Source organism: Chroicocephalus ridibundus, chromosome 11 (assembly GCF_963924245.1).
Source record: "Chroicocephalus ridibundus chromosome 11, bChrRid1.1, whole genome shotgun sequence".
In the NCBI taxonomy this organism is placed as follows: domain Eukaryota; kingdom Metazoa; phylum Chordata; class Aves; order Charadriiformes; family Laridae; genus Chroicocephalus; species Chroicocephalus ridibundus.
Window position 1 is genome coordinate 22194159 of NC_086294.1, and position 22015 is coordinate 22216173.

The following is a 22015-nucleotide window of genomic DNA, read 5'->3' on the forward strand; positions in this document are numbered from 1 at the left end:
TTTTACAAGTGGTACTAATGTAGGAAAGCTAAGATAAATTAATGCAAGACAGACCTTGAAATGAAACCACTTGACCCCTACTGAAATTTGCTGCCAACACCATTTGGAGTTGTGCTTAATGTTTAAAATCACTGTATCATTTGAAATGACATTGTGAAGTGGTATAGTTGCTTTAAGACGTCGTTTTCAAAAATGAGGGTTACCATGCCGTTTGCTGCAAAGCAGTGAATCCCAGGAGAACCGAGTTGTTCCTCCAGATTAAATTAAAAGGCATTAATCTTTTCAGATGCAGTATCCCAGATACAAATTCTTCCTCTGTACAACTAGAAGAGTCAAAAAGGGGAAAAAATAAGCAAAGCTGTACTGCATGCCAGGAAGAAAAGACATGGGATGCATTTCTAGTTCAACCAATAAATCCTTCTCTACAAGGTATGATGTGCTTCTACAAACTGGGCGATAGCTCAGCCCTCCAGTGACAGCCGTCGGGTTATTCCTTGCATAACCAAACCTCTTCCTTGGGTATGGGGGCTGATGGGCATCACGCTGTGTCTTTGAGGCAGTATCTATAAATAGGATACCCACTCTGCTGTTTTCAAGATTCAGACTTGGAAAACTTTCTTGTGTCTCCTCTTACAGGGCCTGGCGTAAAAACGGAATGTATAAATGGATACAGATTGAATTGGTCCAAGCCTGATGGTGCGGGCAGATATCCTGGGTAAGTTCTCCCCCTTATTCAACTTGGCTTTCCATCAGGTTTGTGGTACTTCATAGTCATCCTTCTCTGTAAATCATCATCTTGTTCAGAGCAGATTATTGCTGTTGGGAATCTAAAGCAAAATACCAATGGATACAGCTTTGTGCTCCATCAATTTTTGCCTCCTCTTTCTCTTCCTTGGTCCCAGTTTTGATTTTATCTGCACTTTGCATGTTTGTGACAACACTGAAATAAAAGATAGAAAGGGTTTACAGTGTGTTTGTTGGTAAAATGAATACGTACTAAATTTAGCTTAATGTTTTTCTGCGTGATACCCCTTGTCTTTTGTTGATATAATGTCTAGCTTGAAATTTAGTACAGCAGTAATGATTGCATTGCAGCCTGGGGCACAGTACTGAGGAAACAACGAACTGCAATGCTGAATCAAGTCAATTCCTTCACATTTGAGAGCAGATATACGGGCCTTTGTTATCATTAAATGAACTTCAGGGAGTTGGTGAAGATACGCAGAGACAAGCTTTGTGGAGCTCCTTGTATTTCATGTGAAAGGAGGATCCATCTCGCCCTGGCTGTGTACAGTGCGAGAGACTGTAGGGTGCGTCCAACTCGGCTGATAGTCAGCGCAAAATGGAGACAGCTAAATTTAGGCATCTCCATGTAGGTTTACGAGCAAGATGTCTAAATTCTTATTTTAGTCTATAAATGAAAATCTGCCAACACTGAAATCTCGCATCCAAGGTGGAGATTTGGGAGCTCTTCTGCTCTTCCTAAGGAACATGGGGACACCCCCATCTCCAAGGGGTGACGTGAACCTGCCCTCTCCTTTTTGTCTATGGACAGAGACGGCAGCAACTGTGTTCTGAAATGGCTAAATGCATTAAACTAAATAGAACATGTGGTAAGTTAATGAGTGCTAATCAAGGTTAATATGCTGAAATCGCTGAGATTCATCTTTTCAAGAGGAGGATAAGTCAGAGGGAAATCAAGCTGCATATGTCTGATAGCTGCACAAGATTGCTCTAGATGATTTAATGGGTCATTTTTATTGTTTATGCTCTGTGCATTCCCGTTCAGTAAGAAAAAGACTTGCCAGCATGAAATTAAATGAGGGGTCGTTGTGTCAACTAATATCTGAAACTGAATCTAAATACTGTTGAACTCGCCAAACGCATGAAATACTCAGAATCAGGGGATATGGGGGCCCGGTGGCACCACGCACCCACTGGTCCACGACAAACGTAAACCCAACTTTGCATAATAACAGAGGATCTCTTTTTCTCATTCTCAGACATAACCTAATTTAAGAAATACTCTACATCTTGTATTAGTGGTGGACATAAATATCTGTGGACAGTGAAGTATTATATCTAAGGATCTGTTAGGAGAGGCAAGAAACTGGCAAGATGCAGTTTTGTTAAAGGAAAAACATCCAACAGTGATTTATGTGCAGTGGGGCAGCGCGTGAGAGGAGAAGACAAAAATTGATAGGTCTGCTCAGGAGTTTCAGCAGCAAAAGAAATAGGAAAGTAGAGGATGATGGTGGGGTCAGAGAGAATCTCGGAAATGCAGTATTGTAGGGAAAGAAAAGAAGGTAAAAGCTGTATAACATACGTCAGGGTTGGTTTTTTTATTACATAGCGTTTATCTTCCACTGCAGGAGTTACACAGTTCGTTTTATATTTTTTTCATATGCATGGAATCTGAAAGGAGAAAAGTCTTTTGTTATTTAAAGAGCTTGTACAAGACCACTTTTACTGCTCAGACCTAATATCTCAGTTCAGCTATTTGTCAATGCAAATAATTCTAGATGTTCATTTTGGGGAAACTGACAGTGAAATGCTACCTTTATGCAATCAAATATATTCAGTAAGGCATAATTGGTAATCTTTTCTATGCCTATCACACCTGGTTGGGTATTTTTCTGAAATGTATTTCAGCAGGAAATGTTGATTTATCCATATTTGAAATTATATTCATCAAAAGAAAGGATCAGTTTTGACAATTTTCTCCACTCTTAATTTCTATAAAACTTTGAATTGTTTAAATATTCTAAGATTTTCTTAAATGAGGAAATCTGTTTTTCAATTTTTGAATCAACTTTTCATTTCAAAATGTAAGCTATTTATAAGGAAATAGGTTTTAAAACTGAAGATGTGTCGAAATAAAAATGAAAGCTTGACCTGAATCTACTTTTCTGTTCAGATTTTCAATTTACAACAGCTTTTTTACCATTACATTTTTTTCTGCTTCATAAATTGTATAGCGGATGAGGGAAGCAGTTCTGAATGTGTGAAACCACATGCTTTAAAGAGAAGAGGCGCGTATCTGGACTCCTCAGACGTGACAAGCTTAGAATAGATGAGTTTTTCACCAGGATAGGTAATATTTTTGGGTATCTTTTTACTTCCTGTTTTTAAGCCATTAGAACAATTCAGATTTTTTTTTTCTTTTTTTTTTTAATTTTCATATCCAGGAAGCTGAAAAGGTTTTTTGGGGGGTTGGTTGTGGTTGATTGTTTTAGCAGTTGCTGAACCTTTCTAATGGCCCGTTGGTTTCTGGAGCTTTAAGCAAGCAAGAAAAGCCCCAGACATCATGAAGCCCACCACAGAAATGCAGATGCGAGCCTTGCTCTCTTCCACTGCCCTTTGGTTGAGACAGTTAAATGTTTCCATGGAGAAAATGTTCTGACATACTGTGTTTTCTTCCATTTCCAGTCGGTCACCTGCAGACCACGATGACTTAGGGGAGAGCATCTGACGCCGTCACCCGTACAGCCTGGCTACGTCGACAGGTATCAGAGCGGAGCAGCTGCTGGAGCTGGCATGAATCGCGGAGCTGCTTCATTTCCCTTCTCAGGCTCTTGCTTGACTCATTTTTGGTTATGTAGCCTGGCTGCCTGTCCCTGGCTCTCTCCAGGCAGCTGAAGTTTCGTGATAAAAGCAACAAAATGCCCCCACTAGGGTCCAAATTGGACTTTCCTGACAAAAGAGACACCAGTGCTATCACTCAGACACCCGTCCCTGCCTCAAGCCCTTTGACTTTTTAGCAGGCTTCAACCCTCACCACTTTGGCAGACCCGCGATGCTCTGCGTTACTGTAGGCACTATTTATGGGTTCTGCTAGTTTAAAAGAAATTGGTGAAAAGAGATTTTCAGGGACCCTTTCTTGTGGATGCTTTGATATAAAGGTACAGCTCACATTGAGCATGATGCTTTCTCAGAGATTTCTGCATCTAGTTGAGATTTCATTGAAATTTGGCACTTTTTGCAATCAAGATTCATCTAATGGTTAAATAATTATTTAGATGGCACAATATTTCCCATTCCCTCTACTATTACAGATCATTTTGTTAACATGGGTAGAACGAGCAGCTTTAACATCTAACATCGGCCCCTGGAGAGTTTTGATCATTCACGTTGGATATAGTTGAAAAGCAAATCTCCAGATAAAGGTTCTGTGACTCAGTAAACCTCTCCCAAAGTCCTCACTCCTCCAGTGCTTTTCTGCCTGGATGCTTTGATTTCCTAGTCTGGAACAGTCATAGGCATTATACCACAACTATGGATTGGACACCAAGATGAAATCTTTGCCTGACTTTTGGATATGTAACAATAAATATAGAAGTCTACATTTATACCTATTAAAAAAATTAGTCATACTTCAGACAAGAAAGAAATACAGAGCTAGCTGAAAAAAAGCACAAATCAAGTCCAAACAAAAGAGTCATTCCAGGCTTCATGTTATCTGCTTGTAGTATTACACTGAAAATCTAATTAACGTAATGGGACAACAACTTTCTCATTATTTTCCAGAGCTTTCAGTTGTACAAGAAGCAGGTTGATAATGCGTACACCGATGGCTGTCACCATAATAAATTCACTCATATCGAAGCTCCCTTTTTGGGAATAAAAGGAGTGGAGCAATAATATTGATAAATGATAAAAATACACACTTATGGAGGTTTTCCTTGGATGATCTCCATGCCCTTAGAAGGAGGAGACTATTCATCATTATCCTTGTTTTTGCAGGTAGGGACACAAAGGACATGCCTGTGCTGTAGTGGCTGTGCATAGCTAAGCTCGCCTCACATGAACCTATCCTGAGGGTAAATGCTGCAAATCGTTAGCTCACACGGGTCTCTGCACCCGGACTGTTACCAGCAGCTGCGCTACAGACAGCTGAAGATAATCCCACGTTTGGATAACTCTATGCCGTGTTTCAACCAAAGAAACGATGGAGTGGTGGCGTATGCAAAGCCCTGATTTGGAGCAAGAGACGCCCAGCATCCTCTTTCCTTTTGGGTTCTGAAGCGGGCTCTCTCTCCAGGTGGAATCATGACTTTTTTTTTTCCTAGAAAGATGGAGTCTTGTCAAAACATGCTCAGCTGTTTTTAGGTCATCTATTTTAGCTATTTCTTTCCCTGGAAATAAACTCAGAAAATTTCCCGTTGGAAACACCACTGATACTAATAGCATGTCCACTAAAAGTATCTTTGGTGAAACAGCATGTGAATTTGCCTTTCAAAACTCTCATAAGGTATTCCCATTGCGAAATTTTATGTCTCAACCTTGAAGGAGCAGTAGGCTGACCTTTCTTTAACCTGTCCCTTGGGCAATACTACTGTTTAAATACTGGTACTATATCCCTAGCAATGCCTATTCCGTCAGAAACTACTTGGACAAAACGTGGAACCTGAACTAACTTGAGCCTTCACACACTCACTGAGTATAGGAACATTGCTAATATTCCTCTGTAGGAATAGACTAGGATATAATAGACATTGTATGAATAATATTGTAACGATACAATGTTGTTACATGATTCCCAGGAAAGAGTGGGAAGAGGGAAACTGTCCTTTGTGGAATACAATTATTATGGTCTTCTCTTAGGTGGCATTTGGCTCCCTGGTTTACCTGGCCCATTTCTTTCTCCCCGTACAGCACAGAGACGGTGCCAAGGTGCTCCTTGCTCTTTTCCCATCTCACATCTGCATGGAGACGAACCGGGGGAAGCCGGGCTGTTCAGGAGCTACGCTGCAGCTACTTGGAACTGCATTTTTTTGGAGATATCGCATCACATACCACATCAAATGTGTCTTCAGCCTTACTGGGACAACTCGTCCTTACAACCAAAGGCAGTCTAGCTCCAGTCTGTTATTTTAAACACAGGCATAAATAGCTGCACTCACAGCCGCTCTGGTGTGCACAGTCCAGTCACTACGAATGTATGTTGCAGCAGGGTGACGATCCCAGAGCGTCCATTGTTACAGGGAAGGTGTTGACGAGAGCAATAGCAACCCAAAGGAACACGTGGTTATTTTGGACTTTAGACAGCTTCCAGCAGCAGCCTGAAGGTCTCATTGCAGCAGGGTTTTATAGATTCACGTGAGCAGCAACTCTGTTCCCCTTATGCTTTGATCTTTTGCTTGCCCTTTGGATGCAACGTTTCGGTTTCATAGAGGGCGTTATCCTTTGTTTGGAGTGACAGATGCTGCCGGGTTTCCCCTGCGGCCATACCTTTCACTGCGTCGAGGGGTAGGTGCTTTGATTAACTTTTGTATATATAATTTGGTGGTTTCAGGGACCAAGTTTTTCCAAGACTAAAACGAGGAGGGGTTTTTTTTTAGCTCTTTTTCATGTAACAGTTGCCACAATCTAATGGGACTAAATTTGGTTTCCTTCTAAATAAATTTCACTGTCATTTAGCAAGACTGCAAAATTAACTAGATGCAGCAGTTCTGTGCTCCATAGCAGGAAGCCAAAAGCAAAGATATTTTAGATTAACAAATGAGGTGGAAATGACTTTTCCCCCAAGGACTTATTTCCCATGGGAAAACTAGTTTCTCAGAAAAAGGGGGCTCTAAAAATAGATTGTGTCAGAGTTCTGAGCCAGCCTGCGTCTTCCTCATCCTTCACGGAACAGCACGACACGCACGCGTGCTGCCGTCTCCAAGAAGACTCGGGCAACTCAGAAGCATTTTAACAGTTTAACAGCAGCAGCATCAGTGCAGGCGTGTAGGCATGTGAAGGTCACGCAGGTGTGCAATTTACTGGAGTGTTAATTAGGCTGAGCAATTATAAAGGGTAGAGAAATTCAGCTGGTGGAAAAAGCATTTTGCTTCTAGCAAAAGGACAGTGTAAACACTTTGCTTATCTACAGAGAATACAATGAATATTCTGTCTTTGCACTGCTCTGGCAGAGCTAGGAAAAGACGGATGAGATCTAATTAATGGAGAACATTATGGATTTTTGTCCACAGTTGACAGAAATGAAAGCTGTATCTTTTCAATATTTTAATCCTTATCTAAATGGACACTTACTGATGTCCACAACCTGCATTCCCTACCTTGCCTCCACTGCTAAATATCTTCAGGACTCGTAGAAGTGACTCCCTTCCTGCTGTTCAGGTTAGCGTTAGGGACGCACCAACGTGTTCAAACTCACAAAGTGATGAGCACGTCTGCTAAGCCGCTTGGGATTCAAGGACAGCCGGTGAAGTTGTACCTTGCGAGCTGCAGCCCGCTTGCACTGACAGCCGTGATGAATGGGGAGGAAAACCACCAGAGTCTCAAAGTGGGGACTGATTCCGAGGAAGATCTGTAAGAAAGTGGTGCAAAGCCCTCAAGACTTGTTCTCCTGAGGACTTGGCTGCAAATGACAAAGAATGAGATGAACCGAACTCACGGTACTTTCATAACTGGAAAGGGGCAAAATGTCTCATGCTTTTATATAACTTTTGCTGTCCTGGGTTACGTCTGAAATAATAGGCTTGTATTTCTCCCCAATGATTATTTATCCAGAGCGCTGGTCAGGTGAGTCAGTCACCTAAACCACCAAAAACTCCCTCATTCACTGCACTGTTGTCACAGTCCTTCATATGGGCTAAGCATGTTCAGAGGAAATTCACATTCGATATTTCAGCTTCAGTCCCTCTGTATTTATAGTTCACCTAATGCTTATGAACAGGCAGGTAGCAGCTGTCATCTAACAGCTTCCTTCGCTAGTTATTTATACAGCCTAAAAACGTTTATGGAATTAAATAATTCAATTGTATTATTACTTATTACTTTTCTCCATGTAAAACCTGGGAACTATGGTAATAAAACACTACTTTTAATAGTATCACCATATTAACAGAGATGGAAATTTTCTAAGATATGGACTATTTTTTTAAAAGGATTACGTCTTAAATTATAACGAGCGAGGAAACACTAAATGGTTAATCTACATAAAATTTTAAGAAGAAAGAATGTTTGAAATAGTAGTAGCGCTATTTTGTGGGGAAGTAAACAGACAGAGATAAACCAGAGAAAGATATTCTGACGTTTACCCATAATGCTACCCAAAGCCTGCTACCCAAAGACTCTTGGTGAAGTGATGAAGACCCAGAGCATTGTTGGTACTAGGGGAGGCTGTGGTAAAACAACCTGTCATGTAGGCTGAAGAACATCCCATGCCGACTTCCTTAGCTAAACAAAAGTTCTCTGAACTTCTGCTAGAACACCATTCCTCCTCTGAGACCAGGGAAGTCTGTCCTTCCTAACATATCTCTTATCGCTCCGGTCTGTTGCCTCTGTAGGACTTCGTCGTGCTGCCAGGAGGGAGCCTGTCTGTCCCTGGAAGCTGAACTGATGTTGAATTTCTATTTGCAAGACCTTTCTCTAGTACGTGGCCGCAGATTTAGTAACAGCCATTACTTTAAGGGTATCGAACTACTGTAAGTATCTCAGCAGTTGAGCGTATGCCCTGGGAAAGGCTAACGTAGGCCACTGAGCACCGGACACATGTTTTGTTGGTGAATCACAACAAAAAATAACTGTGAGAATCACAGGAGTTTAATAATTGAAAATCATAGAAAAATTATTTTACATCATTAAATCGACTGTGTTAGTGATACTCAGCATTAACAGCAATATACATGCAACTGAGACACTTATTAATAGATTAAGTACCTTGCTGAAAGTCTGCTTCTCCTCTCCAGTACATAATTCAAGAACAACCCAATGGAGACAGCACACAAGAATGGACCCCTGGGTCGTCTTCATATCACAAGTATGTACTAATGCATTTTTTGGCAAAGTGACAGAATCAAAGAGAGAAAAGCTAGAGATGAGAGTGCTGTGGGTGAGAACACTTTGATGGACAAAAATGCCATTAATGTCAGAAAACGGTACATCTAGGATAGAATTTATATCAAAATTTTGTCAAAAGGCACTAGGAAATAAACAAACAAACAAGCCAACCGTGGCAATCAAAAAGAAGTCAAGTCATTCACCTCCAACCTTCAAACCTTAGTCATTGCCCTGCAGGTTGAGCTTGTCTCCTGATGCACCGATCTACTCTGTAATAAATACAGAAAATTCACCGTGTGTGTCAGGCATAGTAATATAAGCTACACCAGTCATGGAGGAGACTCACAGGTCCACCAGGCAGAGTGGGGCTTAGGCTTAACAAAAAGCCTGGGATCTGAATTAGCCTGACAGCCAAATAAATTTAGCTTTGTGTTGAATTTTAGGCTGGCCCTAAAAAGGGTTATGGAGCCAAGATGAACACACTCTCTGATTTTTGTGAAATTCTGGAGATGAGTGATGATGTTTATGCTCATGTCTATTGGAAGCAGGGCGGTTGGGAAATAATAGAGGAAAAAAACTCCTTTAAATAAAAGCAACATTCTCTGATATCTAGTAGACAAATACCAAAAGATGAAAGAAGATGAAACATAAAGATGTTGTTCCGGGCAATGGATTTAATCTTACATACCTTGGCTCCTCTGTGCCGTTTCAGGCATTATTAAAGTAAGAACGCATGTTCCAGCCTCAGTGTTGGTCTCCAAGGCATTTTGGAAAGTAAACAGGGAGCCTGTGGAGGCACAATGCCCGAGAAAAACACAGCCCATCCGTCAGCGAGTGAGCACTTTTCACCTTGCCATTTAGTCCTGACAGTATATGGCCCCCAGGTGAGTAAGGGAAGTAATTGTCTGCTTTTGTCATCTCCAGATGACGCCGTACATCACCACAAATACTCCTTTGCTTTGGTCCCTTGGTAAGGAAGATGCCTCTGCTGCCTTTCTGAAGAAGTACCTCAAGGTGAACAGAGTCAGTGTGCAAGGGGCGATGCTTTATTCACGTTTTTAAGCTACGCATTGCAAGACTTAGAAACCAAAGCACCATCTTTTTTTTTTGTTATTTCTTTACAGATATTATTCATGAATGAGAAGGTTGGTGGATAGTATCCAGGATGTCCCGTACGACCTCCCACGCTTATTCCCCAAACACAACTCCTTTAGGCTATGATCGTCTTGAGGAACAGAATGGCAGGAGAACTAAAGCATGTGCCTCCTATTACTTACTGGGATGATTCATACGATATTGCGTATGACACTGTAAAAAAATTTCTTCAAAGCATTCTGAAAGGGACAGGGATTTATTCTGAGGATTGAAAAAAAATTTCTTCCATTTGTTTCATTTCTAGAATGTTAAGAAATCTACAGTATATCCTCAGATCTGCTGGATTGCCACTGACACAAATAATTCCAACTGTGATCAAGGCACGCAACAAAGTACCTTCTTAGCTTAAACAACTGTGCTGACTTCCTGTGCAAATTAGGGAGCTCTCTATGCTAATTGCCAGCTCTGATCATTTGTTATCAAACTCATGCTATTTGTGCACAAATGATGAATCAAGTGCATGTGGATCTGGGGCAGACGCTCGCAAATTCCTTCAAGAGAAGTAGAAGTTCTTTCTGAAATACAAACCACAGTAAATACAAAATTGGGTGACTGTTTAGTGGTTGTTAGCTCTAAAAATTGTATTTTCTTCCAGGCAAAATTATTTTCTCGCAACACTTCAATTTAGTCAGTAAAGCAAGTTTTAAAAAAGGGTTGCTTTATGCAGCCATAAACCTTGTTATTGCATTATCCTATGAACTCGTATAACTGAAACATTCAGTTGACGGGTCATTCTGGGAAATGAGCTGAAAACCTGAAAAGTAAGTTTCAGCTACGTATTTAAATACAGCGATTATTACTGATGTACCATTTGTACTGAAGTACTTCCTGGGCTTCCAGTCACAGAGAAAGGCACCAAAAGGGTGTAACTTTGGTTCCACCTTAAGAATCGATGTGTGATTTTCGTTTGTCTCTATATATGTCTATATAACATTCACTGTACGTTTGTATGCACAAAGTCTGGGTATCTTTTGATAAAAAAGCAGTTACATACACGCTTGTTGGTGTTACAGGTAATTTTTGCCTAAAAGGAAAAAAAACACCTGCCAACTCTTCATGCATTCTCCTATCTTCCTATCCGTAATACGTATTTACTTGGAGCAGATTTTTTCTCCGGTCACGTTACTTAATTGTCAGTTTGGTTTTGTTTTAGCTGGTGGCTGCTGTGGAAGGTGATGTTAGTAGTCATCGCCGGTACAGAGAGCTCTGAGAGGTGGTAATAGATTCACCAATGGCTGAAAAAGAGAGGCTAGCATAAGGACTGGCAAGTTTCTGCTATGCTGGTCATCTTATTGACAAGAAACTTCAAGAAACCCATCGTATATGACAGTAAAATCAAATCTTAAATCTTCTTTTTGTCTGAAGGCTGCAGAATGAACTTAGGTGACTTTCCATCCCTCAAATCTTCACTGTCAAGACTCATTGCATATTTCTTTGAATCACGTTCACTACTTTGATGGTAATATGGATTTTTTTTCCCTATGGTGAAGGTTCATTTAGTGAGTCATTTTGCTCTCCTACGTAAAATAGCTTCTACATCTTTTTTTTTTTTTTAAATGCATAGCTGATTAAATCACCAGTAATTGCTCCTCAGAAAGAACAGTATTTTAAATCTCTTAGACTTTCTGCCTTTCAAATCAAAGAGTTCAGTGAATCATTAGGCATTTCAATGTATTAACAATTTGGGTGGTTTGAAGAAAAAAAACCTCTCTTATTTCCTGCTCTGTTAAAGTTACTTTTGTTCTTACTTATTATCTGCTCCAGAAAATTAGTGTTTCTAGCTTTCCCAGTGTGGCACGTATCGATGGTTGCATGTGCCACGTTCAAAATACAGCAGTGACTTCCATTTGTTAAAGCCGGGAACAGGTCCTTGAGCTCTGTGGGTGAAGCTGACCCTCACTTGCTGACCTGTGGAAAGCTACCCCACAAAGAATTACGTCTTGCTTTGCTGAAAACACCCACAGGGGTGGCAGTGACACATACAATAGCAACGAGAGTTTGGGTTTTTAGCCTATATGCCCTGAGCCTACACACACAAGCATACGCTGGCTGAATTGCCAATTAGAAAATAAAAACTGCTGCCAAGGGACTGATGTATTGAAGTGTTGTATTACTGGAAATCAAAAAAAAACACCTAAGAGAGTCGTTATTGTTATGTACCTTCAGACTAAATGGCTTTTATTTTAAGCCAAGCTGCTCACTTTGCCTAAAACGCCCTGCAGGATTGTTTGCATGAATCAAGCAAGTGAACTCCTTACAGGTCCTATTGATGTATCAGCTGAAGGTCCTCACCCTTAGAGAGACAGATCTTTGATTTGGTCAAACCTACTGATTCACTTTAAATCCAGCTCCGTTCATATCTTTACACTTAAAAAAGGGATAATCAAATTTCTTCCTGATGAGATGCAGCGTACATGCTGCAATGTGCTTAACATTCTTCATTGACTCCCGGAGGTAGAGTGGTCCCCACACCTTCCGGGGACTAAGGAGAAGGTTCAGTCTCAGCCCAGAAAAGCCAGCGTCTTTCATACCTTATTCAAGAAGTGGAGCTGCTCTTGGTAGTGTTCACAGCTGCCTGCTGTGATCGCTCAATTGCATGATACATCATTTCAATTGAAAAAGCAGTTTAATGCATTGATAGCGGTTTGCCCAGCTGGAAAAGTGTGTGTAGTACTTTGTACTTCGTGGCAAGGAGCTGACATTTGTTTTCATTAGCCATACATCGTGGTGTTACATGAGGCAATTGTGCATAGTAAGTTTACATAAAACCTCCCCTCAACTGGTGAGCCACAGATGATCTCCCCAGTAATCAATATTGACATTAAAACCATTTCTTTTCCTATGATAGTGGCATTTTATCTACATTTCACACAGAGGAAATGAAAGAGAAAATTAGCATACAGTAAGTTTTTGCAAGGAGAAATGTCCGTGATTCACTAGTTGCCAAATTAAAGTTATGACCCAGTATCTTAATTCCTTATAAATGAAATTACTTTCTACTAATATGAGTAAATCAGTCAGTAAAAGGATAAGATATTCCACATCTTCCTGAATTGAGCGGCATTGTAATCACTGAGTACATGCATGCTTGTTTTTGTCTTTTAGGGGACACCTGCAGACCAGCAGGTTGTGGACCTGGAAGAATGGACCAAGATGCCGTGTGGTGTGTGAAAGAGTCTACATTTCTTAGCACACCAGCAGCACAGCGCTGAGTCACTAAGAATGTCACCAGGCAAGTTCAGGTCAGTTACTGCAAGCTTCCATGGATATTTATGTAGGCAACCTTTGAGACTCGGGTATGGATGGGAGGTACGCTTGGAGCACGCTATGTTGTGGCTGTGCCTGAGATGGTTGCTGAAAGGCAATGTGACATAGTCCTTGTTTTCAAAGGAAACACTGAGGAATGGGGTACGTCTCAGCAGGATTGATGGTGGTTCTCATTAGTTTGTTGGTTCTAATCTACTTCTGAGTAATGTGTGGTAAAGACAAAGTACAGAAGAACCATGAGGAACTGTGCAGTTAGCCTGAATGTGTTGTTCCTCAGCTTATGAAGGAGTATATCTCCTCCTCGCTGTGGATTTCTACAGCATCCGTCTCTGTGGATAGTCATTATAACGGACAAGATCCTTGTTGAACAAGAACAGAGAACTGACTCCAGGCTGTTTGATTTGCTGCTTTAACTACCAGCTCATGGCTGGCTCATGGAGCCAGCACGCCTTGGAAGTTCTACCCAACATCCCACACCTGTCAGTGGCTGACTCAGTGATACCATTCTGCTTCTTAAAGCCAGAGCTAAAACCAAGATCAGTTCTGTGACAAACGTCCACCAGCTGTTTTACTTCACTGCCGTCTCTGGCTATTGAGCACATTCCACACCTGCTTTTCAGCTATTCTGTACCTCTAGATTACTTCTAGCTCAGCTGGAAGGTGAGTGAGATGACACAGATCCCAAAGAAAAGTGGTAACTCCATAGGCAATGTCCTTGCGATATAACAGTAATTATTTTTTCTTGTTACAGTTTTGTAGTACTGGAATATTTCTTTTCTTTACTAACTCATTCTTTTCTTCTTCTCTTTTTCTATTCTTTCAATCTTAAGATTTGGTTCTTCCCTCTGTACATTCCTCTGCCTCCAGTTTCCCACCCACTATTCCTCCCTCAGGAGAAAAACTGGTGCTAAGCTAATTAGCAGCGCTGTACAATGCACGCAGAAGTACAAGGGTGTTGGTAGGCATTTTTCAGGTGTTGTTTACTCAGAGGCAGAAAGATGCCCAAATGACTTCCTCTGGGAATTAGGTGCTTTGCACCTAACGGCTCTGTTGCTAGGGCCCCTTTCAGACTGTTCCACTAATGCTGTCTTTGCTTCTTGCTGTAGTATTTGTGATGTGATAGGAAAAGATCTTAGCAACACTTTGACACCAGGTGGTCTGTGAATCTCTACTTTTTTCTGAAATTAGGTGAGACTCTAGAGCTGGCAAACTGGTAAGAGAAATATCACTAGTGGAAAATACTATTTCTTGGCCACTGAGGAAAAGGAATGCACTTAGCCAACTGCAGAGCTGACTCCTTCATGGTTAAATTTAATTTGGTCATTCTGATGACAGTAACTACCCCTTCAAAATTAATCTCCTAACTTGTACAGTAGGGTAGCAACTCAGGCGCTGTGTTGGATGCTGTAAAGTACCTTATCTTGCCTCCCGCTGTTGCTTCAGAAATCTCACTAGGTCTTAGATCATATCTGCCCCTCCTGGATAGACATCTCAAACACACCAGTGTACCCAAAGTGGTGCTGAGTGCTCCTGAATCGCTGCCTCGCCTTCTGTCGCGTGGCAGTGTCACTGCCTGTTTCTAGACCTTTGCTTCTGTTTGGGTTTAAAGTCTCTGCAAGACCAAAACGAATTATCAGCTACAGAACCGGAAAATATCTCACTTTTTTAAGCTTTTCTTGCCTTTACCTGCAGCGCTTGGATGCATTACTTGGCATGCTCCAATGAAGTTTCATTCATTCAGGACGCGTTTACTAACCGAGTTCTCAGTTTTATCCACTTCACAGTCTACTGGTAGATTGAATCCATTTGGAATTTTTCAGCTTCCCATAGAAGCTGAGAGGGAGCATACAGAAGCTGGCCAAATACTCCATACCGTAGACATCATGCTCATTATGTAAATGGGGGTTGGCTGGGGGGTGGGAATCTGCAATCACTGCTTGGGATGGGCTGGGCAACCAATCGTGAGAGCGACTTGTGTTGTACCACTTTATTTTGTATATTTTTTACCGTTATTATTACTTTCCTCTTCCGTTACCATTCTACTAAACTGCCTTTATCTCAACCTACGAGCTCTTTCCCCCGCTCCTTTTCTCCCTCTTCTCCCTACCCTACTGTGGGGGTGGAGGAGTGAGCGAGCAGCTGCGTGGTCCTCATTACTGGCTGGGGTTAAACCACAACAGATGCACTTCAAAGTGGCTTAGTTTCTCTTCTAAACGTGTAATCAGAATATTTAATAGCAGGATGCTGTTAAAGAATGGTCAACATGAAGACCCTAACTCACTTTGTGTTTAATTGCCCATGTGTCATTAGTGCAGGGTGAAATCCAGGTGTAGATGAAGTTAGAGGGGACAATTGCTATTGATTCCAAGGAGGAGGGGATTCATCAGCTTGGCTTTTCCTCCTGGTGATGGTTGTACCTCCATTCATTAAGCAAACACTGTGAGGATAAAAATAGTGGCTTTCTCCACTCCCAGGAACCTCGGCCAGATTTTCATACCCAAGGTGTTCCTCTGGGGAATGACATCTACTTGTCAACACTCCCTCCCTGGTGATTGCACTCCTGGTGGCTCCATTGTCAAAAAAGGCTTTTTCATACACTTTGGTTCTGCTTTCTAAATTTGTTTTAATCTTCTTAGTTTGAATCAGTGCCTTTTAGTCAGTCGGGGAGTTTTTAATCGGGTTTTCCAAACTGTTACTCTAGAGCCGTATCTGGGGGGCTTTTTAGTAGCGGCATGGCTTTTATTATGTCTTAAATACTAAATTCAGGACATTGGCACTCAGATTACTCATTTTGCTCCCACTTTGAAAAGCAAAAGCCCCTAACAAATCAACCCCCACCCCAAAAGGCCCGTTTGTGCTCCTCTCTGCAAGGAAACTACAGCAGTAGCAACATGCCCAAATGGCTAAATATGTATGGTCTTGACAACTGATTACAAATTAAGTGCTATTACTTGACACTGGGAGATTCATCTTTTCTTTCTAATCCCTTAGAGCCTGGAGGCTGGCAGAGGGGTGTGACGGAATAAGCACCCTATACTTAGCGGTGGTGATCACCCTATGGCCGTACTTGGCGGCTGACTCACCTGAGGCAAACAGCGGAGGAGACTGGCCTGATTCTGCTCTTCCCTGGGTGGCTGTGAGAGCAAGTCTCACCACAGTTTGGTAGCGGATACTCATTGGCTTGAGAAAAACCTCTCTAAAACAGAGGTACTGGAGTCTTCAGGCTGTCACCAAGTTTGGAATCTAGCCCTTGTTCAATGCATCAAAAGGTAACGACCTTCCTTCTTCCTAGGGCTAATCATAGCCTCTCCTGTATCACTGCAACATAACTAAAATCTTGCTTTTGTGACAGTAAAAAAAGAAGAGTAAGGTCTCTGCAGGCTAGCGATGCAGACCCAAGAAAAATCAATACCTGAGAGAAAGAAAAGATAAAACAGTAACTATACACAGAAGGCTTCAAAGAATTTAGTTTACTGTGTCCTTGGGAAGGCTGGTCCTGCTTTTGGTCATTATTTGGCACCGTGCCCATTTAAACCACAATCCAGGCAAGAATTATGAGTCGCTTCCAATAGAGAGTATAAATGTGGGACTGGGAGCGGGGCAGTCACCTAACTAGCAGACGTCTGTGCCAGTGAAGAGAATTTTGCAGCATCAACTGTACAGCTCATGTTGATGCTCTAAAAGAAGCAGATGCACAAGACAGCACTATTTATTTTAATCCCGTATATACAGTCTGTTCTTTCATTCTTTTTACAGAGCAGCTGGTTCTTCATACAAGCAATTTCAGTCCCATATAATCTTTTTTTTTTTTATACAGGACAGAAATATATGCCTAATTTAAACTATGTTGACATCTATGGCTCCAGTGGTGATTGTGTCTGTGCAAGAGTGGTGTTAAAATTGATTGAAGAAGTCTCATTTTGTCTTATATATTTCTTTTCTACAGAACCCCAATGGCTTTGACAACATTGTTCTTGCAAAAGCAAAGAACTTTGCTTCTGTTGGTTTTGTCACCCCCCGGCCCTTGCGATTCACCCTTTCTGTTGACAGCCCAGTTTCAAAACGCTGCTGCTTCCCTCCCTGTCATTTTGAGGATGTTTCGTCCTCCCCTCCTTGAACGTTTCCACACAGGAGTTAAATTTCTTGTGCTGATGCTGCTGTACCGGTCTGCCTCCAGCCTGTTCCCTCCCCATTCTTCTCCTCGCTTTCCCTCTCCAAGCAGTCTCTCCCTCCTTTGTTCCAGTGCCTCCATAAGATGGTTTTATCTGGGAAACTTTCTGCAGCTCTGATCCAGCAAAGCACTTGCCTGCTGTGGGACTGCTGACCTGCCTACAGCAACACAAGTGCTTTGCTTGGAGGCGGCAGCTCTTTGTCTATTGTATTTTCTGTTGCTGAACTGCATCTTGGAGCAGACCCGTAACCACCCTGAGTGCACTGCGCCTTCTTTTCTGTTTCTGCAGTACATGAGCATACTTGATACTCGCTGAACAGCAGCCACCACCCCAAGAGTGTCACAACACAAGCTGTGGCTCCAGAAATCAATGCAATGCCATAAAATGGAGAACGATTAGACTCAGATGGCAGATAAAGGGAAAGAACAGGTTTATTCCAAAGCAATTTGAACTCGAGCTTTTGTATGTGTTTTTCTGAACTGTGACAGAAACGTTCAAACATTCAGAAGGAGCGAAAAAAAAGCCAGGCTGCTATCAAGCAGAGTGCTTTTTAGCATCTCCCATGGAGCTTTGACCCACATTTTATATCTCAGAAACTACAAATCCCATAAAGCAACTCAGAAGAAACACAGAACACTTTGTGTCCCTGGTGTCTTTTACAGTTGATGCTACGTGGTTCCTTGAGCAAGGTTTCATACTGAACACACACACACAACTCTTTGCTAGAAGAAGTATTTTACTTTAACCCTCTGCGCTAAAAGTTGGTCGTATGGAACCAAGGTGTGGATAGCCCACTTCGGTTTGCAATTATGACATTTCCTAACTGCCTTAAGCTAGGGGAAAGAAGTAAAAATGAGCAGGAAACAACATTTTTAAATATCTTTGTCATTCACCATTTTCTCTTACATGAGAAGCAAACCAGAAAAGTACTTTACCTCATCTCTTTTCAGCTACTTCCCTTAAAAAAGGAGCAACACGAATGCTGCTATTCCAGCCATATAAATTACAAGTTTCCTTTCTCTCTCAGCCCTCTGCCAGGCGTAGGAAAAAGACCAGTCATCCAGGATCTTGCCCTCCATTGGAAACTTCTAAGAACCATAGGGGAAGGAAGACGACGGAAACGGATACATTCAGACTTTTTGAAGGCACGCAGGTAGGCGCTACTCACAACCTATCAGCATCCTTGGGACACTAAAACACCCTCAAAATCCTGCCCACAGGAACCTGGCTTTACTGCTGAGCTACAATGTTGGGTGTAAAGACACGAGCTATAAATAAACTTGCTCTGGGGCCAGATGCACCCTGGCTGTGTTGTGCTCAGTCCCAGCTAACTCATCTCGCCGCTCAGGAGCAGCGGAAGCAAAGAGCAGTTGCTCCTGCGGAAATCCAGACAGTGTGCACCAAGACATCCGAATGACTTTTCATGGGGAAAACACCAGGCTTGAAGGAGACGTTTCAGCAAGAGTGTCCTAGAAGAGATTTGCCTTCCACAGGTACTGGGATCATGGCCAAAGGGAAAAGCTCTGGGGCCAATACAATAGACTGAGCAGAAAAAAAAAAAAACAAACAAAAACCTGTTCACGCTCTGCCTTCATCTTCCTACCCAACAGTTTCCCCAATGCTCTCTATACACATCTGCAGCCAAACAAAGCTTTGTTTAAGGTGTAACCAATGTGCAACCTTCCTTAAATCACGCCAGGCAGGCGACGCTGCAGCCACTCAGAGACAGCTGGACCAACAACACATTTGCCAGTACGGCTACCGGCAACGCCAGGCCGGGATCCAGCCTCTCAACCAGATGATGCTCTCGCTAGAAACAAAACCCTGTGTGCCAGCAGAGCTCGGATGGCTCCAGAGGCTACTGACGCCACTCCTCATGGGGCTGGATGAAAGGACAACTGAGGAGTTAGACAGGACCAAATATACTAGAATTTGACTTGCCTGTGAGAAATAAGCAGCAACTGACTGAGAATTTACCAATAGGTAAAAATAATTGCTGGGCAGGTAGGATTTATGAGGTACGCGGGTCTACTGATGGTCTCCTTTACATGCTGTGGATCCCAACAAGCACATCTCACCCATTATTCCTGCTGTCAAGAGCAAATGCCGAGTTAAAGAACACAGCATATAAATTTCAGGTAATCTCCGCTGAATTCAAGCTGCACTGCGTTATCTGTAGTGACGGGCAATAAGCACTGACTGCTGCCTGCTTCTTTCACAAAGTCGTTCAGCTTTCTTTGGGAATGCTGCAGCTGTTGGGTCGATCCCACTGATCATATGCAAAGCACAGCACGTAGACTCGACTAGCATACTTACTCTTAATCTCTTTCAGTTTCCTTTAGACAACAGAAAGCAATAAAATAGGTAAGAATGAACCAGAAAGGGGCAACACGGCACACACGTGTCAGTCAGCAGAGGCAGCAAACTGCCTCTCTTAAGGGATAAGCAGTCCTCGCATTCACAGAGGTGTGGGAATTTGCCACTTCATCCTCTTCTCGCAGGCACGGCCTGACCCTGAAGTGCACAATGGTACCAATACCAACAATTCCATGTTTCATCAGAATGCAGAGTTTTAAGCCATACAAGACAGCAGAATTACAACGGCCCGTTCTCTTTTGTCCCCACACGTACGTACGTACACAAACCACATACCACTCCCAATCTTCTAAGAAAATAAAAAATTTTCATTCAGAAGTCCCAAAGCTTCAAAATCCACAATTTTCTCTGCATGCTTCTAAGCAGAGACCTAATTTCAAAGGGATGACTGCTAAAAAATATGCTGAAGAGTATTTTTCTCCCTACTTTGATGTCTTCTTGACCACTGCCACCTCTTAGTCGAGGCTATTGTCAGAGCACAGCCATCAGAGCTGGTCTCTGTCTATATGACAGATAACAGCAGCATCTATCCTCTTGAGAGGTTTAACACAGCAGAAACTGAAAAGATTTGTGTGGACAAGCTTAACAAAAATGCTGTTTTCTACCTGAATTACCTGCCACTCGGTGAGTATCCGGTGCGTCCTGTCAGTGTGCTGCTGTTATGCCGTGCAGAGGAATGTCCTGAATGAAGGTGGTTGTGCTGGGACCTCAGCGTCCATCAAAACAGAGCTGGAAAGTGCGGTACAACAGACATTTCTCTTGCACTCCGCTTCCACCCATAAAGCAAGAAGGCAACAGGGCCCAGCAGAAGAGTAGTACTCTTGTACCAAAGGGGCCTTCAAATAAGATCTGGTGAATGTGAAACTACAAACTCCTGCTTTAGGTAACAGCTGACTGTGTGAGCACCCCAACAAGACACTGAGCTGGAAGATCATTGTTACATTTAAGGTACATCAAGCACTGCAGATGAGAAAAAACTGAAACCCACTTGGCACTGGAAAGTAAGAACAATCTTTACAGTAGAACTCTAAATTGTCCTAATTTCGTAATGTCTCAACGGAAAATCTAATCAACAGACCAAGGAGCGAAGGCAATTTTTGAAGCCATTAGATCCACTTAAAAAGTATAATTATGATCAAAGCTTTAGTTACTAAGTCTACGTCAACACTAGAACGTCCACTGAACGCCATGTGAAGACCACTGCAGACTTTCATCTACACCAAAGCCCACCACAAATATATGAACTTGGCGACCGTGGGCAGAATGAATGGGAGGAAAACTCGACACCAGTAGTGGCAGACGCAGTTTGATGAAATGGCAGAGTCAATATCAGTGCACTCAAAAGACAGAAAATCTCCTCTGGAGCTAGCCAAAGGCTTCAGACATTCCTCTGAGGGAGAGCTTAATTTTCTTGCTCTCCTTTGCTTAATTTCACAAGGATCGCCTAGAGTTTGTTAGTGCTGACCTTGAGAACTGTTTGATTTTAGCTTCTTTGAGCAGCTCCTGGTAGCAGTTTAAATCTCATTTGCTGTCAAACCTCTCTGACCTTGAGTCAATTCATGTCAAAACCCTAATAAACAAACACATTTCATCTAGATTTGTAGTTGTGACATGCAAAAAAATATAGGTACAATATCATACGCGCAACACTAATGATGTTTTATGGAACCCTATCATTATTTTTATAAGAGTGTGTCTAGAAGATGAGTTAGGTTTCTACTCTTGAAATTCTCCCAGTGTCAGTATAATAAACTGTCAAGCCCATGCTGCGTGTCTCCAGGGAACAAAGGTTATCCTTCCACGTAGATCTTAACGTTTGACTAGTAGCCCAGTTGCTAGTACAAAGAAGAACAAGCAAAGGCATTGTTGAAATTTTGTAACCTTTAACAAGATATGACCAAAATCCCACGTTCAAGCACCTCATGTTCTTTGAATTATTAGAAATGTGTACCTTTTTGGGATAGGCAATGTACAGAAGAAAGTTTGGCAAATATTTTATGAAAGCCTGAATAAAAATCCTGAATGCAAACAAAAACCTTGGACCTTCCCTGACTCCTGCAATGTGATTCTCGTTTGCTTTTAGCATATTGTTGCTATCATTAAGTCTACACACTTGTGACTCCTGTAAAAACAAGATTTCAGCCTGAGGAATAGCGGAAGTCAGATATATTCCTGGTATTAAAAATGGTAACCGTAATATTACTTCAGAAGCTTGGGAAAAAAAAAAAAGCCTTCTCAAAATGTACATTTGAAATAAC

The 22015-nt window shown here is 42.0% G+C and overlaps 1 long non-coding RNA gene across 1 annotated transcript; it reads left to right on the plus strand.

The window, feature by feature from the left end:
• Window positions 1–634: 634 nt before the first annotated feature.
• LOC134522184 (uncharacterized) lies at window positions 635–5748 on the plus strand. Its single transcript, XR_010072959.1, has 3 exons — window positions 635–715; window positions 3430–3506; window positions 5656–5748. It is a non-coding gene; the product is annotated as an uncharacterized LOC134522184 (long non-coding RNA).
• Window positions 5749–22015: the final 16267 nt, after the last annotated feature.